Genomic DNA, 6,798 nt, shown 5'->3' on the forward strand with positions numbered 1-6,798 from the left:
GTAATACTAATATATATTGCATATAGCATTATGGCTTGTGCATGATGTTTACGGGGGCTGCCCCTAGAGGGCAGCAAGCAGAGGCACTGTTTTCCTATTTACATCTTGGAAAACACATTTGCATATTTTCCCCATTTTTCACCCAATAACGCAATAATATTTGCACTACAGTTGATGTAATAACCTTTAATTGGAAGGTGGGAAAATATTCCATATTGCAAAAACTGGCAAATATTTTCCAACATCTGCAGCTATTTTAAGCAATCCAACTTGGCATAACACGCCGGTAGTTATTAAATTAGATCCCATTTACAATCTAATACTGAAATACATTAGCAGTATCTAAATCTAATAAATGTAACATCTGAAAGACCGATACAACAAAACTAACTTTCATGAAAAGTCACTGAATTTGTCCTATTTTATTGTAGGAGAAAGAGCAGAGAATAGTAGCTATATAAATTATTCACCTGGCAAGGCAATTGATATACACATATGGTCAACCTTGATATGATACATTTATCACACTGTGCTGCCGTATGCACCGAGCAGACCGATTTTTATTTTTATCCGTAAAACTGTTTGTAGCAACTTCCTATACTCACTTTATTGTAGATATTAATGTAAAGTATATATATATATATATATATATATATATATATATATATATATATATACTAGCAGGAGGACCCAGCTTCGCACGGGTGTATTACATTTTATGTTTGTGTAATGGCCCCATAAGAATTGTCCAATTTTGCACTGGTGTATTTTGTATGTTGTTTGTGTGTATGTCCATAAGCATCATGTGAATATGTGTATCTCATTTTGGATGTCAGTGAAAAACCTGTGATCAGTTGTTATGGATACCTGGAGTAAAGCTGTATCTAATCCTTCCCCGTATGGTACTGTGTTTAGATGCAAGTATCTAATCCTTGTTGGTGTGCTACTGTGTGCAGATGCACATATCTAATCCTCTGGCATGTGGTACTGTGTGCAGATACATGTATCTAATCCTCCCCCGTGTGGTATTGTGTGAAGAGGTGCATATCTAATCCTCTGGCAAGTGAAACTGTGTGCAGACATGCATATCTAATTTTACAGCATGTGGTACTGTATGCAGACACACATATCTAATCCTCTGGCGTGTGGTACTGTGTGCAGACGTGTGTATCTAATCCTCTGGCAAGTGGTACTGTGTGCAGACACGTGTATCTAATCCTCTGGCATGTGGTACTGTGTGCAGAAGCGCATATCTAATCCTCCATTGTGTGTTATTGTGTGCAGAGGCGTATATGTAATCCTACAGTGTGTGGAACTGTGTGTATCTAATCCTCCAAATGCTGGCTCTGAATCGAATATTTACTGCGAATAGCAGCAGTAGTATTCGATCGAGTACGAATATTTCTAATACCGTAGTATTCGATCGAATACTACTCGCTCATCTCTATTATTGTTACATACTTTGTTACCCTTCTCACTTTGACAAAAAAAAGTTTTTGTTTTTTTTTGTTAACCAGTATTAAATGTAATAAATGACACTCATTGTGACTCAATAACAATGCGGTATGTAAGAACAACATGAAAGAGTCCCAAACAAATTTTTATACAAAAGTTCTCCTTTTTCTGCTGGGAGATGAATGTGATGCAGTGTTACGCTGTGCTCGAACAGCTGGAATCGGATCTTACAGCCTTAGTTCTACTTTTCTTATTGTAGACAATGCCATTAAAGCTGCTGAATTTACTATGCAATATCCTCCACCATTCTTTATGGATTGTTACATTTTTTTAGACTAACAAGTCAGGTGAAAAATCATATATAATATTGTGCTAATTACTTGGATTTCAGGAACAGATCATAAAATCTAATCTTTAAAGCTCCCTTCTTGATCATAACCTGACAAACTATTCTTCTGTTGCGCTCCGCTAGCTACACTGTTCAGATCCAGATGTTTTTCATTTCAGATCATTTAACAATTTTATAGCTTTTCTGTGCATTTAAGATCTACAATTTGTAGGGCTAGACACATTATTGAGATTTTTTTGAAGCATTTATTTACTTTTTTCCTACTTTTATGAAACATTTGTGACATAGAGACTTGGGCTTGGTCTACCGTAATACAATATTTCCCAAACAAGGTTCAAAAGAACCCTGATGTGTGTTGAGCCCTGATCATTGGTTCTCCAGCGCACAGTTGGAACAGCTTTAGGGGTTCCTGGAGTGCAAACATTTGGCAGGGGTCTCACTGCTGTAATAATTTGGAAACTACGGATGTAGTAGGATTGCCTGGCCTTCATGTAATTTAGAAGTTTGGAAGTCAGAAGTGGTAAAGATCTCCTTTTGTCTTACGTTTGGAAATATCCAGAGAAGGAAGAGGCAGCCATCAAAGAATGACTACTTCCTGTAACATCCTTGCCTGTTTGGGCTTCGGCACCATCCTCTGGCCACATGCTATGGTGCAGGAGTTCATGTCCTGCTATGATACCTTGTTTTAGGTTCTTCTTGCTTTCTCTGAACACTGTCCTATTCCCTCACCTCTTTAATTGATTTTTGCACTACACCCATCTCCTTCACCTTGGTTTCCCTCTGATCCTCAAATAGTTAATCTTAGCCTTACCTGTGTTATTGACAGCCTATCTTCCTATAAAGTCTGGGGTGAGTTCTTCCTTACTATTTATTGTTTGCTCACATTCATCTTCATGCTTGCTATTGCCTTTTGCATGTGATTTCTTTCTCTGCTTGATATCCATGTTCATATTAATGACCTCTGGCTTTACTTGTGACTATTCTCTCAGATTTTGATTCTGTACTGTGCTGCTCGACTGGTACCGACTGGGGTTGAGCCGATCCTGACTTTTCAGGATCGATTTTAAAATCTGATTTCCGATCATTTTTCATTCGATCTCGATCCTAATTTCGATCCCAATGCAAGTCAATGGGATTTTTTTATTAATCGGAGGTCGGATTTTAAAAGCAATCCTATTCACTATACAGCATGGAATCTAACAATTGTTAGAATCCACGCTGTGTAGTGAATCACTAAGTAGCCAAAGGATTTTTTTTTTAATCCTCTGGCTACTTAGTCCCCCCTGGTGTCCACTTACCTCCAGAGATGGCTGCTCCACTGCTGTTCGCCTTGCTGCCGCTCCAGCTGCAGTCTTCTTCTCCCTTCGCTGCCCCCTCCCTGCCAGGTTAGGAGACTGTGGGCGGGTTAGGAGAGTGTGGGCGGGTACTGGGAGGGGAGACGTCACGTAGGTAGGGACAGAGGAGGGTTCAGGACTTTCTATCTTGTCTACCCCTCCACCCAGGATGACCAGCAGCTACTAGGGAATTTTTCTTTTAGCAACTCCCTTACAGTCTCCTTCTAAGTTTTTCCTTCACAGCTGTACTCCATGACTATGCAGGGAACTACATCTGGTGCCATTAATTGATTTGATGTTTATAATTAAAATCTCTTAATTTTAATATATATTTTTTTCATTTATGCTTACTTACATAGGTTTCCACATTGGCCAAACCACAGTGTTTACGCCACGTGGGGCCCCGGCCTTAAAGTGCTGTCCTATATTGAACCACGTCAGCATATTTTATTAAATGGCATTATAACCACTTCCTAGAATAATGGTCTTTGATTTTGGTGCTTACAAGTCAGATCAAAGCAGTAAGATGCTGTTTGCAGTAATCTGCATTCTGTAAATGGTATTCTCTAAGGAAATGTCAAATTGTAAGGACATTGAGACATGATTTTTCTGTTCTGCTGCTGATGCCAATAGAATAGAGGCAGGGAATTTTTGTGCACATTTGCTCTGTATCCTTCAAAAATGTGGGGGTTTTTTTGGTACAGGAACAATTTTAATAATCACATGTTACATTTGGTAATTACTTATCATGTCAATCACTTGTGAAGTTTCTCCAGGTGGAGCTTTACTTTGCAAAATAAGGTTGTCTACATCTGGAAAAGAAGACTCTGGTAAACAGAAGCATCGACATATGAAGTGGAATTTTCCTTTTTTTGGAAAATAGAGTTTATGTTCTTACAGTGTAGCTTATTTTTTTTTCCTTCTGTTTTTTTCTCTAAGTTACAGTATAAGAAAATAGATTCAGTGGAAGTTGGATTACACTATTGTCGTTCCTAGACTTTTATGCTAGAGCAGCTCTTTGAAGAGATCCTTAAAGGGGTTGTCCAGTATAAAATGTAATTCCTACACTATTGTAAACACTCTTCCCTCCTAACTTTCTAAATTACATAATTTATCGGAAATGTTTATTTACTCATTTTCTAGATACTGGTGATGTTTCTGTTTCTACATTTCCGGAAACAGAATGTCACTAATACCCCCCACCCCATCATGCTTACGTGTCTTCCTTTCAGGCTTCCTCCTGGGAATGGCTCCTCCCTCTTGTCTGATTCTGCCAGCGCACACAATAGTCCCGATTCTGCTCTGTCCTCTGCAGCAGGCAATCCACCTCTACTGCACATGCGAGGGAGCAGTAGCCTCCTATGGCTGTTCAATAGAAGCGCATTGATGGCTGCAGAGCTTTACCGACAATGTCCCCATGGCACAAGCAACATCTCCATATGTTGGTAACCTCTTCATATTATTCTGTGTACTGCAGTAAGCCTTTATCATCTTACTAATTTTTAATACTAGATCACTAAAAAAATTGGAATAGCTACTAAAATGTAATATTATATAAAGGTAAAATGTTGTCATGTAAGAAAATAAATCGCATATACCTGATGTGAATTCCCACTTACAGAAGAGCAGTAGACTTTTGTGATATATACACCAAAGATCAATCATGGGGACAAAGATATTAAATCATGACCCAGTTGTATGCTGCGGTGTGATAGGCTGGAACTTTACCTGGCAATACCACAATGTTCTCATGCTAGAGTTAGTCATTATATATGCAGTCTCACCATGGATCTTCTGAGATCTCCTGCTTTAGCCTGTGATGGATAGGTCTCCCAGGTATACAATACATGATAGACACTAGACATAGACCTCTTTTGACCCTCCCAAACTGTGTATTAACCCCTTCCCGACATGCGCCGTAATAGTACGGCGCGTGTCGGGTCTGTAACTATGGCGACCGCCCGGCCGTCATAGCCACCGGGTGTCTACTGCTTTAAGCAGTAGACAACCGGCTCTAATGCCTCCGATCGGTCCCCGGACCGATCGGAGGCATTAAACCCTCCGGCGCTGCTGTCAAAGGCGCCGGAGGCGCCATTTTCCCGGCGGCGCATGGACGACGCCATTTTGGCAAGGATCGCCGGCTCCTGGAGCATGCTCCAGGGCCGACGTCATGTTGCCATGACAGCCGGGAGCCTTGTTAAAGGCTCCCAGCCGGTCTGCAAATTCTCTCTTTTGCAGGCTGGTCTATGCAGTCTGCAAAAGAGATGATGATTTTTTGCAATGCATTGCAATGCATTAGCATTGTAATGCATTGCATTAGTGATCAGACCCCCTGGGGTTCAACACCCCTAGGGGGTCTAATAAATGCAAAAAAAAAAAAAAGTTAAATATAAAAAAATATAAAAAGTATTAAAAGTTCAAATCACCCCCCTTTCCCTAGAACAAATATAAAAGTAGTTAAAAACTGTGAAACATATACATGTTAGGTATCCCCGCGTCCGAAATCGCCCGCTCTACAAATCTATAAAAATATTTTTCCTGTTCGGTAAACGCCGTAGCAGGAAAAATAGTCAAAAGTGCCAAACCGCCGTTTTTTTCACTGTTTTGATTCTGATAAAAATTTGAATAAAAAGTGATCAAAGCAATAACATTTCCCGAAAATGGTAGAACTAAAAAGTACACCCGGCCCCGCAAAAAAAGACGCCCTATGCATCCCCATACACCTATGTATAAAAAAGTTACGGCCGTCGGAATATGGCGACTTTTAGAAAAAAAAATTTTTAACACCGTTTTGGAATTTTTTTTAGGGGTCAAAATGTAAATAAAACCATATAAATTTGGTATCCCTGGAACCGTACCGAAACACAGAATACAGGGGACATGTCATTTTGGCTGCACAGTGAACGCTGTAAAGCCAAAGCCCGTAAGAAAGTCGCAGAAATGCATTTTTTCTTCAAATCCACCCCATTCTGAATTTTTTTCCTGCTTCCCAGTACATTATATAGAATAATTAATGGTAGCATCATCAAGAAAAATTTGTCCCGCAAAAATTAAGACCTCATATGGCTCTGGGAGCGGAGAAATAAAAAAGTTATGGGGTTTAGAAGGAGGGGAGTCAAAAACGAAAAACGAAAATCAAAAAATGCCATTGGCGGGAAGGGGTTAAACATGGGGAGCCACCAAATTACTACTGTCTACTGATTTAAAAAAATTACTTTTCCTTACTGCATTAATTTATGCTTAACACTTAGGCCTGGTTCAAATCAGTGTTTGGGGTTTCTGTTCGGGAAGCCTGCTTGGGGACCCCCAAACAGAAACCTATGTGCATAAAAAAGCAGTTATCTAAGGAAACCCATGGACCCCATAGAGTATAATGGGGTCCATGTGATTTCTGCACGAAAAATGAAGAGAGAAATGCTGCTTGCAGGACTTTTCTCTGCGTATATTTTATGTAGATAGGGGAACAGAATGGCCCAAATGCAGATGTAAACCAGGCCTTACCCAATATCTACCTTAATAGTACAGATGTTGGGCATTTATTTTTTATTTATATTTCGTAATGTAGAGTGTGAGCCCCATATGTATATTTTTTTTGTCCTATTAGCAGCGCCGCACCTCCCATGAGGCAACCTGAAGCGAGCGCTTCAGGCGGCGCTATGT

The sequence above is a fragment of the Leptodactylus fuscus genome, chromosome 8 (assembly GCF_031893055.1).
Source record: "Leptodactylus fuscus isolate aLepFus1 chromosome 8, aLepFus1.hap2, whole genome shotgun sequence".
Lineage (NCBI taxonomy): Eukaryota > Metazoa > Chordata > Amphibia > Anura > Leptodactylidae > Leptodactylus > Leptodactylus fuscus.